Source organism: Zalophus californianus, chromosome 12 (genome assembly GCF_009762305.2).
Source record: "Zalophus californianus isolate mZalCal1 chromosome 12, mZalCal1.pri.v2, whole genome shotgun sequence".
NCBI classification, from domain to species: Eukaryota; Metazoa; Chordata; class Mammalia; order Carnivora; family Otariidae; genus Zalophus; species Zalophus californianus.
Window position 1 is genome coordinate 41,306,499 of NC_045606.1, and position 25,960 is coordinate 41,332,458.

At 39.0% G+C, this 25,960-nt stretch overlaps 1 protein-coding gene and 1 pseudogene across 2 annotated transcripts in view; both read left to right on the forward strand.

The window, feature by feature from the left end:
* NXPH1 (neurexophilin 1) overlaps nucleotides 1-25,960 on the forward strand; it is a 287,962-nt gene that overhangs the window by 59,614 nt on the left and 202,388 nt on the right. The window lies entirely within an intron of this gene.
* LOC113912123 lies at nucleotides 1,218-1,369 on the forward strand (annotated as a pseudogene).

Sequence of the window (25,960 nt, forward strand, 5' to 3'; positions counted from 1 at the left end):
AGTAAAATGAAGGAAAACAAAGGGAGCAGTTAGCTGATTTTTTAAAACTATTTTTCTATTAGGAAGGGCCATACTTATAAATCCTGGCTTTTTTACTGTGTTTCTATCAGAGGCTGTAGCTGAGAATCAGGTGGTTAGTAGGCTCACAAGAGGTACATGTTGGCACACTTTGTTTTCTAATTCCTTCTTGAATTTTTATAGCAGACTAAAATTTTCAGGCATTAAGTATAATTTCTTTAAGTAGATATTTATTTCTACAAAGAGAAGAAGGAACTAATATTTCTTGAATGCATGAATGTGTTAAACTTGTGATAAGCACTTTTACTCATATTATTCACTTTTTCTCTCCATATCAAATTGTGAGGTAAGTAGTATTTTTTAATTTTACTGTTGATGGGACTGGAATTTAAACTTACTCGTTGTGCAGACTTACTTGACATCTGTGAGCCTCCCTTTCTTATTTGTTAAATGAAGCTAATAATACCTTTTTCTTAGATGTTTAACGATATAATGTGTATGAAGATCACTAAGGATTTCAGAAAATGAATTCTTTAATTTTCTTTTTACTATTAGCACAAGTGTATTTCCTCATCAGATACCTTGACAATATAAACAAACGGCATCAATCATCTGAATGGTTTATTTTTGTGAAGTGCCAATCAATTGGTTGAGTCAAGTTATAGAATTATCTTTAGTTTAAATTACTGAATTAACTGTTCTTGTTCTAGACATATATGATTTCATGGGTGAATCCACATATGAGATACAACTGATTTAGAGGTTCAGCTTTTATGGACATGTGGTAATATTCCACAGTGCTGAGAACATAATCCTTGGAGTCAGAAAGACTTGTTCAAATCCCAGAGCTCACTCGCTCTATCATCTATCTATCTATCTATCTATCTATCTATCTATCTATCTATCATCTATCTATCTATCTATCTATCTATCTATCTATCTATCTATCTACCTGCCTACCTACCTACCATCTATCTAGAGATTGATTTACATATATTTATTTTAAGGCATTGGTTTACATGATTGTGGGGACTTGCAAGTGTGGAGTTTGTAGGGTAGGCCAGCAGGCTACAAATTCCTGCAAAAGTTAATGTCTTGAGTCCTGAGGCAGTCTCCAGGCAGAATCCCTTCCTTCTCAGGAAACCATAGTCTTTGTCTTAATGCCTTGATTAGATGAGGCCTACCCATGTGATGAGGGTAGCTTTGCGCAGTGGCAGTATCGTAGCCAATGAGGTTTATCCGAGGCGCGATTATTGCTAATTGAAAACATTTCCCATGTGATGAGGGTGATCTGCTTTACTCAGAGTCTACTGACTTAAATGTTAGTCATATCTAAAAAATACCTCCATAGCAATGTTGAGATTGGTGTTTGACTAAACAACTGGACATCTTGGCGTAGCCAAGTTGACATATAAAATTAAGCAGCACACCTCTGATTTAATGGATGAGAAATGCCAAAGCTGGTTTTACATAGGTCAGCTTCATAGAGAAAATGATCAAGAGCCAGTTCCACACTTTTCTAACCTTTTTCACATCCTGAAAATATGAAAGGGCCTAGGGAGAAGGAAGAGGAGTCAAGATTTGTGAAGAGATGTAATCGAAGAGAGGTGTAGTGCATTGGGATCTGTACCTACCTCCCCTTACGCCAAGGAATGGGGATGTGTATTACTTCCTTTGCCTCAAGCTTTGTGAGGATTTTGATAAGTCTATGTGGAGACCCTGAAATGTGTTCCTTGCATTTGGAAGAAGACCTAGAGGATGCATGAGGGTGGTAAAGTGGCCTGTGGCAGTAGCATAGAAGTGGCTGCAGTGCCATTGGTGTGTCCTCCTGGAATTTGCTGGGGCAAGGTATGTGGTAGTGTTTCCAGTGAACCACAGGAGAGAGAGTTAATGTCACGGGTCTCTCCAGCAGGGCCTCCGGAAGGGACAGAGGGACCCTGTGGCAAGAACCTAGAGGGTGAACATTGTATTTCTAGGGGCTGAGGAAGAAGTAGATGGTGGCTAGTTAGAACAGAGATCTAGCACGTGACTTGCAACATTGAGATTCTCAATCAGCTAAAGCACCTACTGGAGAGTCAACTTCAAACTGCCTGAGTGAGAGTGTGTGAAGGCCGTTACGACAGTACCAGTTCATGTAAGGTCTTTCTTTACCCTGTATCTGTCTTTTTTTCTACCTCTACGAAATCCTCTCCACCAACCACGGAAGAGCTGGGGTATGTGGGGAATGTGAAGCAGAGAAATCAGAAGCCAGTCAGGCCCCTCTTTCCTACTTTGCTGTCTGCCAGCCTGTGAAAACCTGAAGAGAAAGAGGGGAGGAGTTTTAACATTAAATTAAGTTCAGAATTTTGATTAATATCATACGCTGGACATCCTACTTTCTGAACTGAAATTATGTTTATAATCATGTTTAAAATTTAGAGTATTTGCAACCTAGAAGAACACAACTATGAGCAGGAATGCCTTGGGACCTACTTAGGTTTTCATCTGGGGTCGGTGGGAGACAGAAGAGAATTGTGTCTTGAGTACTTGACAAATGGTTCTCAAAGAGTGGTCCCCAGACTATTCACTTTAGTGTTGTCTGGGAACGTATTACCTCCCCTGCCCCTGACCTACTGACTCAGAAACTTAAGCCATCTCAAGCCCTTTAGGTAATTAGTATGCATGCTAAACCTTGAGGACACTTGTCCTACAACAATGTCTGACAGTGGCGCATATACAAAAAAAACGGGTAGTGTCCTCCTACCACACTGAGATAAATCTCTTTAATGATCACTGCCTTTCATAATAAATATAAAGGAGGTATGTAAATAACAAAAGATTTAAACTGTTTCTTTACGGCAGTATTATTACAACTGACATTTGCTCTTCTGTATGAGGTAATCATTCCTGCTCTGCTTATTTTGTAAGAATATCATATCAAATCAGCTAATATATTTGAAAATGCTTTTTAAACCATGAAGCATTGTACATATGCAAGTTATTATTATTACAAGTAACTTGTTTACATGGACATCAACTTTGAAAGTGATATCCCTAGTGTTTGCTGAGCATTTAACTTTCATTTTCACACCTGTCAACCAGATCCTATCACTAACTAATAAAGTATCAAGCAGGAGAGCCAAATCAGAAGGGAAAATTGGTCAAATCATGGCTGTATGCTTTAATTTTAGTGAGAAAAAATAGTTGATGGATTTTGTCAAGGCTGAAATTGGATATTTAGAGCAACTTAGTGACAATTGGTTTACCAATCCCCCTGTTTCTTTTCCCCCACTTTCAAAAATGTTCTGTCCATCATGTAGACACAGCCTTGGGTGAGGTTAATAACATTTGCAAACCAAAAGGAATTTAAGGATGAGATTGACTGTTTTTGAAATTTCCATTTGTGGAAAGTCATTTCCATATTGAAAATTCTATGTCATTTTGCTTGTTCTTATCGGAACACCCTTTTTTAGTTCTCCTGAGGAATTAGAGCACAATGGGATTTTGCCTTTATAGATACTGGTAATTGTGTGTCATGAACTTCAGTATTGCCAACAGTCAGTGATCACACTATTTTGAGAAGCTGTTACATGCAAAGTCCTAGGGGAGATGCCAAATATGGTACTTTTGCAAGTTATTCTCAGAGCTTATTTAGATAAAGGAGTAAGATTTAGACTCTGGGAAGGGAAACGTGATGTCAGTCAAAAGAGTGGTGTGAACAAATAAAGTCTAGGTTAGGGATGGATAGGCCATGTATGGGCATGGGTGGCTTTATTGAGAATTTGGAATTTTAGTTCTGATTAGGTGGTTTATGTTTTATTTAACATGAGAGTATAATGTTTGGCAGTTGGCGTTCCACCAACTTGCATTTGGGAAAATTTAGCATGAAGTAAACAGGTTCTACATACTGTAAGCCTCAGATCAACAAGATGAGATGAAGCAGTAATGCTAGTGGGAACCCTCACTTATAGGTGCCTGGGTGATTAATCTGTTAGACAGGAAGTATCTTTGAGCTGTACCAGTGGAGGATTCTTTTTCAGTTCTACATCAAGCGGGAAGAGACCATTCTTAAGGAAGGGGCATAAAAACCCCTCCCATCACCACTACAAAAAATAACAAGTTGAGCGTAAGAATGCTCCTTCCAGCTGAGACAGCTCAGACAGAATGCTCAGGAGACCTCCATCTGGGGCAGTCTTCTACTGCCCTCCCTGTCTTCACAGCAAACAGCCAGTGCTCCAAGACTGTACTTTCATCAAGTGCCCAGGCAAAGACAAAGACTCGGTAATAAGGGCCCTGATGCAAACAGCAGAGATCCCAATCCTAGCTGAGCTCTGCCAGCCTACAAAGGCCTCTTTGGGTTTACAGATGAGCAAGAATGAGACTTGGATTCAGCTTTAAATTAGTTGCAGTTTGGTTAACTACTGAGCTACTAAAACAAGCAGTGTAAAGATAAGGGTACAATAAGTGAGTGGGTACAACACTTTCCCAGTGCCTCTCAGGTTCTGCACAGAGACAGATGCTCCCAAGTTCTGCAATCAATACTGATGTCCAGTGGGAAAATATGTTAGGAGACCAAAAGCTGGACTGGGGCAAGGCCCACTCAGCCCTCAAAGGTCTGTTTAAGGGGTATTTATTCTCAGTGCTATAGTTGCACACTTCTGAGTGTGGGCCTGGGTAGCTGGACTAGCCATGGCTTCCCACACCACCCTAGACTTCAGGGGAGAGGGGAAGCCTGGACCAGCGAGGAGACTCCTTCTGCAGCCACATTAGTTTCTGGTGATCTCTACTTCTCTCGTGAGGAAGAACCACGGTCAGCTCTCTCCATATCCTTTACACTTTATTTTGTATGCAGTCAGTGAATTGTAAAATAAAATGAGTAATGTTTTTATAACAGAGTGTGGGTTCTAACATCCTGGACAAACCTTTTTTGTCATTTTCATATATTTGTGAGTTAAAATATTGCATCTAGGCATTGTTATGTGTAGATTTGCACTGGCAGAAATTTCCTGAGCATCAAGGTCAAGATTCTGGAACCCAAATAGAGTAAACAGGTTAGTTTTCTGGAAGCATGGATGTAAATAGTGGTCACTTTTGCATTTTTAATGTTTCTATTCAACAGCATCGAGTCCCATGTGTCACACAACCACAAGTGGTAAGGACATTGAATCAGGTCCTTGAATTACTTAGAGTTTCTCAGGAAAACTGATGACCCATCGACTTGTGGGAACAATCCCTGATTGGGAATTTTTTAAAGTTTGTTGAACTCCAAAAGGCAGGATATGTGACAATAAGAGCACAGACTTTAGCATCAAATTGCTTGAGTTTGAATCCCAGTCTGGCATGTCCTAGCTATGGAACCTTGGGCAGGTTGCTGACTTCTCTGATTCAGAGATGCTACCTGCTTTACTTGGCTGTTGTGAGAATTAAATGAGTTGCTGTGTTTTGAACGTTTATAACAGTGCCTGATATGTAAGTGCTTGCTATTATTATTTCCAAACACAAGCCTCCTCTTTTGTGAAGGACACAATATTGTCTAGACTGCTTATTTTGCCTGCTGCTGTGATACACAATTTTTGAAAGGAAATTGTTTCTTAACTAAATGGTAATAGCACTGTCTATAACCATTGGAACTAGCTGGTGCATTATCCGTAATCTTGATAGCAAAATCAAATTCAACATATTTTACTTTCTTAACCTCACCTTTCACAGAATCATTTAAATTTAATGCAGACTGTTTCCAGTTGGACATCTTCATTTTTCAGACATATATATGACCAAAGGTAAGTAAGTAGGTAGCAGTCCCCGAGCTTGTAGTTAAAGTCAGAATTCGAATACAGGTCTTTATACTCTTAGATCCAAGAAGTCTCCAATAAAACATGACATTCACAAAGATAAATACTATAGATGAGGTGTCTATAACTCTAAGCTTCTGTGATCATGGGAGGTGTCTTATTAAATCCTTTCATATACTTGTTTTTGAGTTGGGCTCTTCAGCATATATTTTTGGTTTTTGCTTTGAGAGCTTTGGAAAATCTGTCAGCTGTCACAGATATGATTTCTGTCATCTGGCTCTTTCAAGCACTAAGGATATGTCATTTCTAAATTTCATAATATATGTGGCTATCAGTTCTCACCACTGAACTGAAGTTGGGCTTTTCATGTGCACAATGCAAAAATGAGAAACTGTAATTTGTTATCGAGTAATAAAATGGCAAATAATCAGTTCTCAGAAGCTTTTAGGGCTGTGCTATACAAGGTATGACTATAAAACAATGAGTCTGAGTGCCTAAAACAGTGATTCTCACACCCACCCATGCAATCCCTGGCATGTTTTAAAATACAGATTCCTGGCCATATTCAGGCCTTTGGAATAATAATAAATAATAAATAAATAATAAATAAAGTGGATGGCATTATTTTTTAAAAATTCCATGGTGATTCTGATGAAACACTTTCCCAAGTGACACATTAAAATAGTCCTGAGACTCTGGAGTCTTGTTTCAAATATTAGAATCAAAGCATGTGAACAAGGATTTAATGTAACATCCAGTTCAATTATACATACATTTTGTAGATGAAGAAAGTAAGATTGGGAATGACTTAGCAGTTTTAGGATCATAGTGGCTTAGAGGAGGAAGAAAGCTCATAGATGATGTGAGAAGTCATTAACATCTTCAAGATGAAGAAACTGAGATGCAGGAACATTGTGTGAAGGGCGAGGGTCAGAGGCAGAGCAGCAAGCTGAGCTCTATCACTGTCCCCATCACAGGGATAAGGGAGTTGTAACAGAACATATTCAAGGTCTTTCCAAGGGTTATGGACAGATGGGTGGTGGAGACAGGTATTGGAGGGTAAGCTCCAAGGTGGAACCCATCAAGTTAGCCTGCATGAATCTCCTAAATTTGTCTTGAAATATTTCACATTTTAGAGAAAAAGTTAAGTTAAACTGTCATTTGAGGTTGAATCAATCTTGATCACGGTTGCACAGAGTTAATATGGTAAAGGAGAAAAAGCATTTAGCTGAGAACTGGGAGATCAGGGATCTCTTCTCACATTCATCACTAATTAGCACTGTGGGATCACAGGGAGAGCATTTAACCTCTTTCAGCTTCAGTGTCCCTATGTCAGGAATTACAGGGATAGTATCTTCCCTAAGTACTTTTAGAATCATTATGAATGTAAAATTAAAAAAAAAATCCCAGGAAAGTATATTGAAAAGTATAATGTATTATACATTTTTAATCTTGTGTGGGAACCATTTATTTTTTATTTTTATTTATTTGTGTTAAAGATTTTTCATTTATTTAATAGAGAGAGTAAGCACCAGTGGAGGTAGGGGAGGGGCAGAGGGAGAGGGAGAAGCTCAGCAGGGAACCTGACATGGGTCTGGATTCCAGGACTCTGAGATTATGACCTGAACTGAAGGCAGATGCCTAAAAAACTGGGCCGCCCGGATGCCCTGGGAAACCATTTAAATAGAAATACCTTTTTATGAAATAGGGGGATGTTACCTTGAGTTTATCATCCAGCCAGTGCTATTATGCCCATCAATTAAAACACTAAAATATATATGCTTTTGCTATATATTTGTTTTTAATATCACTTATTTAATGTAAATTTCTGGTCTTTATCTAGTATGACAGGCAGTTTGTTTTCTTGTACACATATATTTAATGGTAAAAACTGTAAATGAAATAGAGGGAAAACAGTTTTTCTTTCCCCAAGGATACCAGGTCAGAGTAGACATATATATGATGCTAGATCTAAAATTATACTTATTCCTTTCTGGCCCCCATATTAAAATATTATAACAAACACTTTAAAAGTGTACAAGGAACTGTTTTACACTAAGCAAATCAGATTTTATTAATCCTCTTACATCAGTCAGGGTCCAAGAAGGAGACAGAAACCACACAGTGATTTGAACAGTGGAAGTGAAATCTAAAGCCTTAAGAGCCATGGCGAGGATTGGATTTATGAGGCATTGGCTAGTAAGAAGAAAGAGAATTCTGAAAAGTATAGGATTAACACGTACAGGAGCAGCCACTACCCCCCAGGTTGAGATCGAGCTCCCAAGGAAAAAATAAACCTGAAAGTGGGTCCTCCCCACCCCAGGATTAAGATCCAGACCTCAGTGGAGAGGATGTGGCCATGGAACACAGGACAGTGGAGGAGATTCCAAGGTCTTTCACTGGTGGAACCTGCTGGGAATGTGTCCTCTGGGATGCTGGGGGAAGCTGTTCACAAGGATGTGTCATACCTCAGAACTGGCTGCAGTAATGCTCAAGGAAGTATCAGGGTGGCAGGGGGCGCTGCTGGGTGCTAGGTGGTGACTGATGCTGGCCACTGCACACTGCAGAAGCAGGGTACTGGAAAGCTCATTCCCTATGAGAGCCTGATACTGGAAAGACCACAAGCCGCAGGAGGCCGTTGAATGAGATGAGTGGGAAACTGGTAGGGAAACCCCTTTCTCTTCCAATGTCTCTCCAGGGTCCTCTCATGATGATGCTCAGCATCATGCCCGTTGGCATAGGAGAACTGCTTAAAGGGACTGTCTCAATTTGTGCAAAGTAGGCAACAAAAGTGGAATTGGGAGCTTTGAGGGAATAAATGGATAACTGGAATAACTTTTAATAGTTCTGTGTGATAGGTACTACTATTATCCCCGTTTTACAGATAGGGAAACTAAGACACTTGCCCAAGGATTGGGTCCCGTGGGCAGCAAATGGCAGAGCAGAATTTGAATCCTTATATTTTAGCTCTGGCACCCACTCTAAATTACTCCCCTATGCAGGCTCCGTGTTTATTTCCTTACCTGTGATGCATTTTCAGCATTATCTCCTGGTTTTATGTGCAAGTCTCACTGTAGTCCAACTTGACAATTGGTTCCTACATTTCTACACAGTATGTAAAATCTGAACTTTAGCACAAAGTTTTTTTGTTGCTCTTCCCATGTGACTATTCTTCTGTTTGTTTTCTATGTTTATTTAATTTTCTTAAAATTGTATATCCAAATAAAACCTCTGATCTACTTGCTTTTAACATTTTCTGTTCTGTATGAGGGAGAAAATGTGAAGGAGCTGTCTATGGATTCTTTATAATATTTCTATATATTTTGTATCTATACATTTTTTATATATTTCTATATCTGTTTTCTGCTTTCCATCTCACTACACTAGTTCAGACCCATAGTACCTCCTACCTGACACTGAACACAGCCTGCCTACCCGTCTGTTTGCTGCCAATCAGAGGTCCGGTTCATCTTGAACACCATCACTGTGTTAGCTTTCATGAAGAGCAGCCCTGGTCATATCACCACTGTCCTCCACAGTCTCCAGGGGCTACTCAGGCACTGTCTTATTAAAGCTTAGTCCTTAAGTGCAGCCTGCCATGCTCTCTACATGCTGATCCTGACTAAGCAGCTTTCCATCTCTAACTCTTCCCTCTTCTACTGGTGCCAGTTCTCCTAGCTAAAGTGACTAGTCAGTGTTCCTCCAACCTTGTTTCCTGCCCCATCTTTTGTTTTAGGTGTACATTTGGCAGAAGCTTTTCTGCTCAGCTGCATGAGTCCAGTCCAAACTCATCTCAGAATCACCTCAGAAGGTCCTCTTTCCACAAAGCCTTTCCTGTTTTCAAATAATCTTTTTCTCTTTTGAGGCTTTAGAGTACTATATTTTTCTCATATTGTAGCTTTTTAGGAGAACAATATTGTTCTTGACTTCTACCCTAGATCACATGTTCCTTAAGGCAAGGGCAATATTTTATTTTTTACTTTCTTTTTTCTATTTGTTTATCATATCTATCCATCCATCCATCCATCAATCCATCCATCTATCCATCTATCCATCCATCCACCCACTTATTAACCTACCTACCTACCTACCTAATGACTGATTGTATTTCCTGAAATTCAAGAGGCCATCAATATAGGTTTTAAGGTTTGGATTGTCAGTCAATTTTATAAGACTTGATTAGGCCTACTTAGCATCACATTTACTTAGAGAGGGGGGCGCCTGGGTGGCTCAGTTGGTTAAGCGACTGCCTTCGGCTCAGGTCATGATCCTGGAGTCCCGGGATCGAGTCCCACATCGGGCTCCCTGCTCAGCAGGGAGTCTGCTTCTCCCTCTGACCCTCTTCCCTCTTGTGCTCTCTCTCATCCTCTCTCTCTCTAATAAATAAATAAAATCTTTAAAAAAAACATTTACTTAGAGAGGATGTAGAATAGGGAAGACAAGTATGAATTACAGCATCATCATAGAGTCTACAACCATTCACATGCAGTTTCTAATGTCTCTTAGTCATTGCTGGGACATGTTTTTGTGTCAAGATTAATAGTAAATGAATGGAGAGGAGGGCATATCAGAGAAATCACTGGTTCTGGGGTTCATCAGCTCAAATTCCCTGCCAGCTACAGAACTTAAAAATTTTTTAATTGTATGTTATTTTGGATTAAGTTTTTGGTTTTTCTCTGCCCTGAAGAATCTGCATTCTCCTACGTATCAAGAGAATGTTGGGTCTCTGAGCCACTGCTGGCTCTGCTTCTATCTATGACTTCACCTGTTTCTAATTCCTAGCCTCATTCACACCTCCAGTAACTGCTTGATCTCTGAAACTTTTCTACTGACCTGGGCTCATTTTCAGTGCCAACATCCTGTTTGATCCTTGAAGGCTGGCCTCAACCTCTTCTCCAGTTCTAGGTCCTTATTGTTTGCTTTAATTTGTTTCAGAGTAACCGAATGGCCAAAACAGTCATTTATAGGGTTTGACATTGCAGACTGAATTCTTGAACCACTCAGTAGAGGTTCCTGGTGGAAGCAGTTTAGGAAAAAATAGTTTTAAATCACTTTTTTTTTTCACTTTAGCACACCCTAGGAGATATATCACAGTGTATACTTATTAGATAACTTCCACAAGACTTTTTGTAAAACTGGAACTTTTTTTTGCCCATTGGGTTTCCCATGTGACTAACTGGAGATTTCAGCTTGCACTAAAATTTTGCATACATTCAACGTTCAATAGCTGTTAGTTGAATAGCTGTGTAAGACACATGGTGTTTTATTCTCAATTATCAGAACTGTCATTGTTTGCTGGAAAATAAACTTTGAAGAGCAGGCAGTTGTCTCTGTACAAGGTCTTAACCAGGTGATTAGCCTTCTCCTCGAGGACAGTTGCCTTTTTTAAGTAGTCTTGCTGCATATAGATCACTGTTTCCAAACTTTGATGTGCATAAGAACCACTTTCTATGCACATTTAAAATGTAGATTTCTGGGACCCCAACCATCTTGATTGAGTAGATCTGGAAATGGGCCCAGGAATTTGTACTTTCCCAGCATCCAGTGTGGTTCTAGTGCATGTGGTGTGACGGCCATCCTCTAAGAAACACTAAATTCATCTCTAGAGAAGGCATTCAAGTGTTCCATCGTTTTTGAGGTGCTTTCTGGGTTGAATTCCAAAATGTCACTTAGGAATTATGATGATTTTCAAAAACAGTTATATTGAAGTATAATTTACATGCCATAAACTTCACCTGCTTTAGGGGATGGTTCAATATTTTTAGCACTTTGCTGAGTTATACAATTATTATGATAATTGTTATCTCTTTTTTTGCCTGGGTTGATCTTCAACCTAGCCCATTATCTGCCTGGTGATAACATATGATATGGTTTCTTATTTGGAAGGTAGCAAAGTGTTTTAGGAGGACCAGAGACTCAAAAGACCCAAGTTTGAAATTTAGCTCCATCACCCAGTGGCCTGGGTGGCAAGAGACGTGGCTGTTCTGAGTCTGTATCACCTCCTTTATAAAATGAGGATAATATTAACTAATATCTCTTCTATAGAGCTCCTGTGAAGATTAAATGGAGAAAGGTTTTTGGAGTGTAATTTATAAGTGTATTAAATTATTTAATTAATGAGTACCTACTTCCATTGCTCAATTACTGGTTTATGGAGGGAAGATATGTTAATGAGACACTACCCCTGCTCTCTAGAAACAGATAGTAAGGAAATTGAACATGGTTCTATGAGGGCATATAAAAAAGAAATTTTAATTGAGTGAGGAGAGGGGAGTCTATGCAGGAAAGTCAGCAGAGTTTTGTTCAAGGGGATAATGTTTGAGATGAGAGTTGACAGATGAACTGGCGTTAACTAAGCAAGGAGATGGTGGTGCTAGCATTCCAGGCAGAAGGAGTAGGGGACAATGTGGCAGAGGGTACAGGATACATTTGTAGGATGTGAAAAAATGCTGGGGTAGCCGGAGGATGAAGCTCAAGGAAGAAGGTGGTCCTAGGGAGCAGGCACCAGACCTTACATGCTCTGCAGCCCATATGATTGTTCAGGGCCTAATCCTTGAAGGATGTTAAGTGCATGGACAGGTGTGCATGACATGACCAGATTTGCATTTCAGTGCCCACTCTGGGAAGATGAATGGGGAGTGTGGGAGGGCAGAGGACACCAGAAGATTAGTTAAGAAGCTATTGCAACAGAGACAGTGGTCTGAGGTGGTTGTGGTAGACCTAGAACAATGGTGAGTATTCAAAAATAGATGTAGGGGATGGAACTGATTGGATTTGGTTATGGGTTATATTTGGAGGGTGTGGGGAGAGTGGTATCTAGATGACTCTTAGATTTCTGACTTGCATAATTGAATAGATGGTGGTTCATTCACTGAGATGTGAGACACTACGAGGACAAAGAATTTGAAAGTGAAGGGGGAAATAATGAGTAAAGCACATGTAAAGCACTTAGAGCCATGCCTGATGGCCAATGAATGGTAGCCATGATGATGATGGTGATGATTTTAAGATGCCTTCAAGGCATCCTAGTGGATACCTTGAGCTGTAAGGAGCCATACAAATGTTGGTTATTACTATTATTTTGGTCATAAAACTTGACAAGTAATATATTAATTCATGTTTTAATTTCTTTAACTTATACTTCAACATCACTTATAACATTAATCCTTCCCCAATGGCATAAAAGCAGGATTTTACTATATTAAATAGGAGCCCATATTTCATAATCTTCCAAGTTTATTGATTGAAACTGAAAGCTTCAACTAGATCATTCCTCAGAGCTCCTCTAGGGAGTGTTACATTGGAAAGATAACAGCAGGTTTGTAAATTAGTACAGTTTACCCACCCACAAACATTTGTCACACTTCTCCCCCTCCCCCCAAGAGAGCAGAAGGAAAATAAGCAGCCTTTCCTCAATGCCTCCTGCCTTATGATTTTTTTGGCATAAATTGCTACCTGCCTTGTGGCTGGGCAGTTAGCGAATTTAAAGGCTGAATGAGAAAGCTCTGGAAACAGCTAGAGTGTTCTATTGAAGTAGATGGACAGTCAATAGGGGAAAAGGGGAATAAGCTGATTAATGATTAAATCAGGAACACCCTTTGAAAAGAATCCTTATGCTTTGCCATGCTGATTTAAGTGGATCTCATATTCCTGGTGCCTGGTGCCCATCCCATGTTTCTGACTTCAACTCTAGACAGTTTCCAGTATATTATTACTAAATTTTGGCTGGTATTTTTTTTTCCAATATTGAGATAATTGTGACTTAGCTTTTATTTTTCTATTATATATTCAGTTGTCTCTCTACCTGTGAAAAAATCATAATTAGATGTATATTTGCATATTTATAGGTATATTTCAACCCAAGAGAAAATCTAAATGTTTTTGGCTAACAAACTTAGATCACTAAGGGTATGTGGAGTTAGTGGTGCTTTGGCGTCTGATTTAGGTTAGCATTCTGATTTCTTCATTAATTGTATGGCATTGGCCATGTTGAATTACCTTTCTAAGGTTTGCTTTTCTCATCTGTAAAATAGAAATGATAGTAACATTATCTCCCTCATAGGATAATTGCCAGAATTAAATGAAGCAAATATGTGTTACAAATATCTGCAAAATCCTTTAAACAGTGCCTGCCACATGATATGAGTGTCTTATTCTGTTTGAGCTACTGTGATGGGATACTTTAAACTAGGTGGCTTATAAACAACAGGAAGTTATTTCTCATTGTTCTAGAGGCTGGGAAGCCCAAGATCAAGGCCCTGGCAGATTCCATGTCTGGTGGCAGTCTACTTCTTGGATCATAAATGGCTCTCTTCTTTTATGTCCTCAAATGGTGGAAGAGGTGAGGGAGCTCTCTGGAGTGTCTTTTATAAGGGCACTAATCCCATTCATGAGGGCTCCACCCTTATAACTTAATCACTCCCCAAAGGCCCTACTTCCAAATACTATCACATTGGGGATTAGGTTTCAACATAGGAATTTTGAGGGAACACACACATTCTGTTTGTGGCAATAAGCATTCATTCTGTGAGGGCTATACTTACTGCTAAAGACTCCCTTCTTAACTTAACATGGAGAGAGAGAATGTAAATATTTCTTCACCCTGGGTGAGCATTGTGGATAGAGTATAAACCAGACCAAAAGAAATTGCCCTTCACTTATGAGATCTCAACATTTGCTGAGTATTTTCTAAATGTCTAATGTCTAATGTCTTCTAAAAATGTCTGATGTCTAGAATGTAAATTCTGGAGGGCAGAGGCTCCACCTGTTTCTCTTTAGAACCCCAATGTCCAGCCCCATGTGCTCTATAGGGTCGATCAATGTGTGTTGCATAAATGAATACAAGGTACAGTGATTTGTAGTCTTTTCATTGTCCTCAAACTCCCTGAAGGGTACAAGTCAGGGTCTTTTAAAAGGACAGGGGTCAGTCTGAGGCTGTTACATACCCATGGTCATTTAAGGAGGTGGGAACATCAGAGAAAATGGGACTGGATTTCCTGGCAAAACAGCTGATTCTTGCAGCACAGTTTCTTGTAACATAGTCCCAACAAGTGATTTTTGTGAAAACAGCCCCATAATTGGGGATATTTCCTCCTTTTAAATGACCAGATTTGCTTGAAGGAGACATGAAACACCATGAAACAAAAATTCCAATACTTTGCATAATTTTGATGCCTTCGTTAAATGATATTATCCATTAGTGCATGACTGCTAAGTCTACTATTTACCAGGCTGAGATGAACTATGAAACTTACATATATTATTTAAAAATTGAAAAGTCTAAGTCATGGTCATTTAATATTGCAAGATAGAATTAATTTTGGAAGGCATTTTATGTAATGTGAGTAGCTTAATTCTCCATTAATAAATATATTGTGGTGTCTAGGATAAACATCTAGTTTTGGAGTAGCACATTGATTCTCCGAAGACAGTGTCAACTTGTGCCTTGTCATAAAGAGTAATATCATGATATGTAGAGTGTCTTTTCTTTCTTCCTTTCTTTTTCTCTTTTCTGTCTCTGATGATAAACGTCTTCATTTGCCCAAGGTCTAGAGTGAGTAATCAGAGTCACCCTGAGGAACCTGTTGAGTCGGATTCTCCCTCTCTCTTGCGTTCTCCCTCCTCTTCCTGTGTGTGGGACTTGCAAGGGAGCTGCCGAGGGTCTGCTGTGGGCAGAATCTTGTGTTGTATCTGAGTGAGAGGAGAATAGTAAAGGTGGATGGGGATGTTGGCTGTCCCATGTCTCCTTAGTGTGACCTGTGCTACTTTCGATATTTGTAAGCATGAGCTTCACTAGCACCAGTGAAATAGTTCACACATGTTCCAGCAAAAGCAAAACCAATGTAGGGATGTTTCATCAATCCCTTTGTGTGGTGAGCAATAGAAAGTGTGGCGGACATCATTTTATCATGTAGCTGAGAATTAGCAATGATTTTTTTTTTTTTCGTAAAGCATCTGCTTAATGATGACTCTTTTAAAAACTTCATCAGAAAAGAGTTAGTGAAAAATCCTTAGCTACAAATCTTGCATTGAAGAGTTTTATTTAGATGTTTACTGTTTTAGGGTCTCTAGCTCAGAGCTAATCCTAAACTTGAAGGTGCTCACTATCGATCCTGACATGCTTGTGTGCCAGGCACAATTCTAAACAGTGCTCCCACATACTCTGGGAAAGTTGTTTATATAAAAGGGAGGCCAACTGAGGACCAAGCAGGGCTAAAATCCAGGTGTAACAGTAGGGGAGGGTTTGGGGAGGCAAGAAACATAAACTTGACATTTTGCCTATTTCTGGCCCTGAAGTGACTATTTATAAGTCGATGATGAATATAATTGTACTCTTACTAATAATTCCTAAGGTTTATCACTGTCCACAAGTATTAAGTGAAATGCTTTCACAAACGTTATTTCATGTAATTCTTACAACCACTCTCTGAAGTAATTATTATTAACTTCATCTCACAGATGGCAAAATTGAGGCTCAGAGAGGTTGAGACATTTGTCTGTAGTACAATTGGGACTTGAATCTAAGAATTTTTTTTCAAATACCCTGCACATACAAGTCTAGCATTAGCCCCATTAAAAATACAGGGCCACAGGGAAAGATAGAATATTTTGAAAGTTTTTGCCTTTTGATGATTGAAGAACTATTGCATTTTGTTTTTAGGTACAATAGGAGGTATGGAACAAAAGTATAGAAAGCTTGCTCCTTTTGGGGGAATTATATAAATATGTGCTAAAATATAGGGATATATAACTTTAAAAGATAAGTATATTGCATATATTCTATGTGTATATATTTATATATACCCACCATTAATATTTACTTAAAAAATTCTGTTGTAGAGTCAAAGAGAGGGAATAGTATAAATTTAAGGTATTTGTTACTCTTAGCTAGAGCTATAGTCTCTCTCAATAAACACTTGCTTTTTGGCCCCAATTCATTTAAGTTTGAACTTCTGAACCCCTTCACTGGAAGGTTCCATTTATTTTGTCATGGGATCTTAGGAAATAAATACCTGTAGTATGTGGTACCATCTGATCTTTGTTTCTTTGACCTTGGATCAATAAAGGAGAGGCTGCAGTAGATGTTCTTAACAAACCTTATTTTAAGTAGAACAAGAGAGCTTGGTTTTAACTAGAATCCAAAAATAATTAGACTTGAATTACAATTACAGACAAGTGTTCTGAAGAAATAAATGCATTGTATATAACATTAAAGAGGCATTCTAACCCATTATGATAACAGGCAAAATGGGTATTATGAATACCTCATTTATGAATCTTTGCTGTATTACCAGGCTCTGTGTTGGTGACTTTCTGGGTTAATTCCTTAAGAGCTTATCTCCTTTTCTGTAGAGGCCACGAGTCTTGTGTTAGATGCTGCCAACCACAAGTTTGCATTTTCTCCCTAAGTGTGGAAATTGTGCTGCCTATGAATATTGTCCTGGCCTTTGAGTTCAGATTTCTTCCTGCAAGTGGCCTTGGGTCCAATGGTGTCTGGCATCCTGCCCCTTCTCTCAAGTATGAGGCCATTGTGTACAGTGTAGACCAATCTCTCATTCCACTAGAGACCTTGAACTGTCTCCTTCATTCTGTGAAGACTGGAGATGAGCAGCCTAATAGTAGAACAAAAGGGGAAGCTGCACATTGTATACCCAAAGGATTTGGGGAAGACTTTCTACCTGCACCCTAACCCTCTGGCCCTAGGGAAATGGTGGGCTCAATGCCACTGGCACCAACATAATACAGCTAACACCAGTTATTTCTGTTCTAGTGCTGAATTTGATTCTTAGCTTCAGATCCTCACACAGCAGGTTTGTAGACCCCACTGAAGATCCTGGCACAATTTCAGTCCTAGTGTAGGCAGCTTCAATAAGATATGGGCCAGGGGACTGAATTGAAGGCATATTTCCTTTTATCAAGGTTGACTGAAAGAAAGTAGCCACCAGGAGGTTCTGACAGCTCAGGACTGGGTGACCCTGCCCTGCAGCTCTGGACCTTGGAGCCCAGCCAGGGCAGACACTAGAGATGAGACTCACTACAGCTGCAGATGCCAGAGCTCAAGATGCATAATCCAGAGCTTGACAGCTGCCAAACTAGCCCCCTGAGTGCCCAAATGAGTTGGCTCTTCTGAAGGAGATGACAGGAAGGAACCACAGGGATTGCTGTGGCTCTTCTCCAAATACAACATTAAAGAGAAGTCAAGAGAACATTGCAATTTCCTCTATATTTTAAGAAGCGCAAAGAACAGTGCAATACTCTTAACTCACTAGTATCATTGCAATACCTAGAGGAGGTGGTAAGCTAAATTCTGTATATTTTTGTGACTCTTTTTGGTTCTGAAAGCATTCATTCATTCAATCCATTGACAAACATTTATTAAATGCCTCCTACATGGCAAGTAGCAAGAATATAGAGGTTAAATAAAAGTATAATAACTTATTTTGAGGTAATGGTTCTCCAACTTTTTGAACACAGCCCACTTAGGAGGGGCTGAAGGCTCTATGGCTTACCAACTCCACCCTTTCCCCCTTTCAGTGGCAGAAAATTTGAGGTGAATGTGATGAATTTTAGAATTAGTGATATATATGTCTCATATTTGAATCATAATTGCCTAGTCTAGTAATGTAAAACTATAGGATAAAATGATTTTGCTGCAGATATACATTTCTTCATGCTATAGGATAAACCAAATAACTCAAAGTAAATTTATGATGATGAAGTTAAATTAACAGTAATTTTTTACTAATTGCAACAAATGCAAACTATATCCAGTTTATAATGCTGACAATGTTTTGGTAAAAAAATGTTTATCTTTCAAATGCAAAATCCTGTCTATTTGCTTGCATGTATGTAGAGGAGCACCACCATTGCATGGCAGCCAGGCAACTGAGTAGAAAACTGAATTACTTAGAAGTACATGCTCAGAAACACTAATTTTCATTTGCAAATGCTAAGTGTTAAAAACTTCTGGCACACTTGGTACTTTACTAGTCGGTAACCCTTAGTGCTACATTCAGATGAAGGTGTGCGATATTGACCTTCATTATCCCTAAGGACCTAGAAAGAGGTGTTCTTTTTGCATGTGTACACAGTCAATTTGAGAATTGCTCAAATAAAGATGTGCATTGGAAGGTATCATGGAAGAAGGCAGGGAAAGTGCCCAACTGCCTAAGTAATGAGGGAAGATTTCTTTGGATTGGTGCTTTTTGAACTGAGTGATAATCATAGCATAGGAATTTCACAGGAGAATGGAATACTAAAATGTATAGGCATATCCAGATGGTCATTCTAGGTGAAAGAAACAGAATGTACAGGGATGGGAGGAATAGAATGATCTATGGGTTCTTAGTCCCTTACCTGAAATTTTGAAATCTCAAAAGCTTTAAGATATGAAGGTTTTTCTTCACTTGTTTGGCAACTTTGGACCTTAAATGATGTGAGTTTACATGTAGTTTCTATTTATTCCCTTCAGTGGTAATATTCACATACTTATTTGCAAATGTACTAATGTATTGATTATAGGGTAGCCTATCATACCCTACCAGGAGTTTTACACAGTATATGCTATATGTACTACAATACTTTTATAAAATCTGAAAATTTCTGAATTTGAAAACATTATCTGGTCCTAAGGGTTTTGGGTAAGGGATTATACACCTTTGGGTAACTCCAGACATTTCATTAGGGTTTAGGGAACAAGAAACATTTGGAGGCATGGTGGGAGATAGGATGAAAAAGGTAGGCATCATTTGAACCCCTTGAATTTTCTTTGAGCTCACCATTAAGGATTTCACAGAGAACTACATGTTATGTGGTTTGCCAGACTTGCTCCATGTATTAGTTTTGTAGGGTTGCCATAACAAAGTACCACATACTGGTACAACAGAAATTTGTTGTTTCACAGTTCTGGAAGCTAGAAGTCTGAAATCAAGATGTTGGCAGGGTTGGTCTTTTCTAAGGGCTGTGAGGGAGAATTTGTTTTCAGACCTTTCTTCTTGGTTTGTAGATGGCTGTCTTCTCCCTGTGTCTCTTCACATAGTTTTCCCTCTGTGTGTATTTCTGTGTCTGAATTTCTCTTTTTTGTAAGGACACCAGATTAGGGCCCACTCTAATGACTTAATCTTAACAAATTACATCTGTAAAAACCTTATTTTCAAATGAAGTCACATTCTGAGACACTAAGGGTTAGAACTTCAGTATACAAATTTTGGGGATACACAATTTAACCTAAAACTCTCCACATCTCACCTGTTCTCAATTGCCTGTTTTCAGAAGTGTTGCTTTTCCCTAATAGCTTCTTGTCCTCTCCAAGCATTTATTAAGCCTCTAATATTCACAAAACCTCTAAGTTAATTATTATTATCCTTATTTCTAAGGATGACTCAGAGAGGTCCAGTAACATCCCTAAGGTTACTAAGTAGTAGACTTGTGATTCAGTCTTGGGCTTTCTACCTTGATAGACATGCTTTGGGTTTTTGCCCATATTTTGGAAACTGGTTAAACCAAGAGAGAAACCTGTCCCCCATGCTACCTCAAGATGGTATATAAAACCTCTCTTCCCCCTTTGCTGTTCACATGATGACTGAAGATTCTTGAAAGTTGTAGGGTATAGTTTATTCGATAGGCAAGTCCTACCGTCTCTTTGGTGCTTTACACTGTCAGTTCTGATCCAAACAGGCACTCTGCAAGGCTGTATGTCAAGGTTTCCACTTCGATGCCATTCTCTTTCACCTGGAAAATGTCCCCCTCACTACATCTCCTACCCCTCCTCTAACCTCCCCTTGCTACAAGTCAGTGGTTCAGCTGAGATGACTTAACACAGATTACACTCTAAAGGAAATTTACTGTCTTATTTTCCAAATGTATCCCAGTCAGTTTAATTCATATGGCCCATATGTCCTCTGTCCCACACAGAAGCAGCTGCATACTAAGTGCCTTTTCTCCCTTTCCAAAGAACATTAGAATAAACAGAGCATTGCAGAAAGGATGTGTGTGCGTATGTACGTGCACACATACACATACGCAAGAGATAGAACAAGAGTGAGAAAGAGAAAGATGGTTTACAACACACTTGCCAGTGAAAATGACCTTTTTTACTAGGTTCTGATCTAGTTGGGTTGAAAATGTCTCCCAGGGGGACTGATTTTGAGTGAGGCAAAAAGTCTGCATTTCTGGGCAGATGTGTCTAGGTGGGAGGTGGGAGAAATAAGAGAACAGTTCTGCAGAACTCCCACTGGTCTATGTGATTCTGCTTCATCATTATCAATTAATATTTATTGAGTGATAGATCATGGGGCACATGACATTGAATGCTGTTCCAAAGGGTAATATTTTATTTCCTGCCGGATCCTGGAGAGTTGCTACATTTCACAGCTAAATGGTGGATACTTGAACAGTTGGTTAAAGGGACTCAGTCATCTATTGTTTATGAAATTACTTCACAGTTTTTGGAATTAAGAGAAAACTTTTAGAGTATGAACCATTATTAGCTGATTATCATAGAAAGGAAGAGAAATATATATATATATATATATATATATAAAACAGTAAAAAATAGCTTTTTTTTTCTTCTTACTAAGAGTGTAAGACTAATCCAACTCATAAACTCTGTATTACTTTTGAGCAAGGCATTCTAAAGTGCTTTAGATAAGACCTAATCCATATTTGGAATCATTGCTCCGAAATGTGTTTTTTGCAGGTCTTATCATCTTCCCTGTTCTACAGTTGGGAGAACTAAGACATTGAACATTTTAACGATGTCATAAACCCCACATATGGAATATATGGATCTCTTGATTCATGGCCAGGACAAATTGAATAAAATAGAAATTTCTCTTCACTGTGGCCCATGGGTTACTTGCTATTCCATAGCTGTATTTTCCTCTAAATCTCCCTTACCTTCTAACCCCACCCCCACCCCCATCCAGCCTCTAACAAGCGCCTGTACGCATATCTGGTACTCTTCCCAAGTTAGACTATTCACAACTTTCTTTAGTCATCTGTTTTCCTGCTGCCAAACTTCTGCTTTTATTGTTTGCTCATCTGTATCATCATATGCTATTATCCAGGTTCTGCTTGTTTAAGTCTTGGGCATTTTTAAGGAGCTCTCAAATCCCATCACTTCTCAAGGCTCTTTTAGATAACCTTTTTTTCCATCATTAGTAAGCTTTCCTTTTTCCCCCTCTTCTACCGTTACACATCTTTTGGCTCACCTATTACAGCCCTCCCCTTGCCTCATTTCTTATGCTCTATCTACTTGGGATTTGCTTATTAGTGGGCAGTATCTCACACATGGGTATTCTCTTGGACCTTAGGGCATTTGAATGATCACTCATCAAGCCAGTCAGTCAGTCAATCAAAAACATTTGCTCACTTGTCCATTGTGAAGTAACAAAACAGAGATCAAGGAGCATTATAGTGAGCCTCAAAGGACTATTTGATACCGTTTTTGCTGATTAGGAATTAAGTTGTTTTATATGAAGTATCATTTGAAAGTCTTCAGATACTATCTGGGGCCCAGAAATATCTTGATCCCACTGAGATGTGCATTAAGTTGATCAATAAAAGTAATGGTTTTCCTTAAGGAAAGTATTTGTACAAGGCTAACACCTGATTGGGGGAATTGCTCTATTTGAGTTATTTGTACCTTTATATACATGTTCAAGTATACAAGTGGCCAAGAGTAGGTAGAACTCTAGAGTCTTTTGATTTCAGAACTTTAGTAAGAAATAGAAGGGAGACAAACAGTGAATCTCTTGTCATTTATTCCCACGCAAATGGGTTTATTTTTTGTCTCTGTCATGATAGCTAGTATTTATTGAATTCTTTTTTTCCTTCCAAGTTTTTATTTAAATTACGGTTAGTTAACATACAGTGTAATATTAGTTTCAGGTATACAATTTCGTGATTTAACACTTCCATACATCACCAGGTGCTCATCACAAGTGCACTCCTTAATCCCCATCATCTGTTTAAGCTCCCCCACCCCCACCTCCTCTCTGGTAACCATCAGTTTGTTCTCTATGGTTAAAGAGTTTGCTTCTTGGTTTTCCTCTCTTTTTTTTCCCGCTATGTTCATTTGTTTTGTTTCTAAATTCCACATATGAGTGAGATCATATGGCATTTGTCTTTCTCTGACTTATTTTGCTTAGCATAATACACTCTAGCTCCCTCCATGTCATTGCAAATGGCAAGATTTCACTCTTTTTTATGGTTGAGTAATAATCCATGTGTGCGCGTGCACGCCTGCGCGCGCGCACACACACACACACACACACACCCACACACACACACCCCCACACACACCACTTTTTTATCCATTTATTATCAGTCAATGGACATTTGGGCTCTTTCCATAGTTTGGCTATTGTTGATATTGCTGCCATAAACATTGGGGTGCCTGCATCGCTTCAGATCAGTCTTTTTTTTTTATCCTTTGGGTAGATAGCTAGTAGTGCAGTTGCTGGATTGTAGGATAGTTCTATCAAACGGGTTTATAAAGCTTGTTATCAAACAAAACCATGCATAACTGCAGAGAGATTCATTATTGAGGGCATAGAAAGGTAGCTGGAAAAGAAAGAAGACAGATATTTCCCCAACATGAGCCCACTTTTGGTCACCTTAGGGTTTTATTGTTGTTGTTGTTGTTGCTGTTTAGGTTTCAGTCTGATAGGATTCATCATTTATTATCTAAGAAGGCATACATCAATTAATAAATTAACATTAATTGATCGATAGATTCCTTTAATCCACAAATATTTACTGAGCACCTATTTTCTGCAGGCGTGTGAGATACTAAGAATACAATAGTGAAGAAGGTAGGGGCGGTATTTGCCCTAGCTGAGCTTGTAGACTAGTGTGTGGAACAGCAACTGAGCAGTGAGCAATAGTGGAGTGTGACCAGGCCATTACAGGGGAATGCCAGGGTGCTGCAGAGGCACGGGGAGCTATACCCAGATGTGGGGGCCCAGAGGAAGGGTCCTCTATAAATTGGGGACTGAAGGCTAAGTAGGAGTTAATTGGTCAGAATGAGAAGAGGATCATAAGCGGAGGAAAGGACATGTGTGAAGGTCTGGGGTGAAAGAGAATGTGGCGTGTGTGATAGTCAGTGTGGCTGCAGCATGGAGGTTAGGGGGCACAATCCAGTGCTTCCCGGATGTGAGCTTTGTTTCTGTGGGAGCCCACTATCTGGATGGGGGAGAGAGAAGCGGAGTGTAGGGATGGTACTTGCGTAGTAGCTTTTATGTGTGCTGCTTCAGATCTGACTGAGTTTGGAGGAGATACACAGGGACTAAAGAGCTGCTCTGATTGTTTCTCTTTAAAAAGAACATATGGCACTGGAATACTGAGCCCTCCCGGAAGAGATCTCTACCCAGATATGTGCCTGGGCTTCTGTTTATGGGAATAGTGGAGCAAGGCTCAGGGAAGGGGGAGAGGAACAACACTGACTGTTCTTATGCTCTACTAGGGACGTTTACATAGAGGCAGTTCCTGGCAATTCTTTGTGATAACATGCACTGGGGAGCGGGCTAGGGAGGTGATTTCTGACATCTCTGATGAACTGTTATGACTGAACAGAGCTGCCTGGGACTGTGTTTTGGTAAACAAAATTGTATTGAAAATTGGAAGTTTCACATGTGTCCGATGCCCTGAAGCAGTTTCTTTCTGCCATTGCAGTATTTGTCAAACACACAGATAAAAAAGGAGGTAGAAATAGCAATGCTTAGGGTGCTAAATTTTAGTTGTTATATTTGTGGTACTTTGCAAGCCTGAAGTATCCCCCTTTCTAAATCATGACACAGTACTTGGTGCATAGTAGGTGTGCAAAAGTATTATTGAAGTTAAATTTTGAATATATCACTAAAGACTAAGATCAATATGGAATTCAAGGAAAACCCCAGATTTATTTTCTTCCATATGAAGAACAATTTATTTCCTTCTTTTGCATTATCTCTAGTACTGAGCTGGGCGCAGGATGTGGAATATTTGTTGACATGTTGAAGGAGCGTAGTCCTAATTAAGAGTTGCATAAGAAATGTCTTCGTTATCAACAACACAGTTACTGTGATGTCTCACTTTTTGAAGGTGCTTTCATATGTATCTGTCCTAAATCATAACAGTTATTAAAAAAAAGAGAAAAGAACATTGTGGTAAATACAGAATAATTTGTAAAACATGCATTTATTTTCTAGCTCCATGTAACTCTTTCTAATCCACGGAGTTTGGAGCCCTACAGGTTTGTGCTTAAACCTGTTTTTCATTGGGAGGAAAATGGGGCAGGTTCTTAAATTCTCTGTGTTTCCTCCCCCAGGTCCTCCTACCTCCCGACTGTTATTTTTCTTTCAAATGGAGATAATACCAATTTCATAGGATTTTGTGACAATACAATGAGATATGTGTTTTTATGTGAGGCATGCAGCAGAAGGCCTGCACAGAGGAGGTATATTTAATTTTTATTTGTCTCCTCTTTCCATTACTTTCTTCTGTGCTCTGAAGGTCCAGGTTCCTCAGTAATATTATTTATGTATTCTGAATTATTTATTATTTTGCCAGGGATAGACAGAGGTTTACTTTTGTATATTCTAAAAAGGCAAGATTTTCAAAATATGTCGAGAAAGTTATATTATAGAATGTGTTAAATACACTCAAAAACACACTTTTTAAAATGGTAAAGCAAATGGCAGATATTGATTAAAGCTGCTCTGTTGTATATATAGTTCTGAAGAATTAAGTATTATATCTTCTGTAATTTACTTGTGCAAATTCAGAATGGCTTCACCATGTTGCTTGATTTAGTAGCAACCTTTCCCCAAGACTACAAATGCTCTTTTGATTTTAGCAGTGAACACAGTTAAACTGAAAACCTATTTGAACTAGGGGATTCCAAGGAGAAAAAAGAAAGACTACACAAAGAAAGAATTATAATACGGAACAAGCACGTTCACTGCTTTTTTTGCTATGAAATTAACTTGTCAATACTCCTATCTTGATAAATTGTAAAACAGCATTCCTTTTCTTCTGCTTTTTCCTCTTTTCCCCCCATCTTTTTGCAGTTCATATATGTGTACATTACTTGAAAGTCAGGTATGGGCTGAAGGATGTTGCAATAGAAAAACCAAGAAAAAGGCAAATGAAAGCGTATTGATTTTCACTGTTTGTTAACATGAATATGC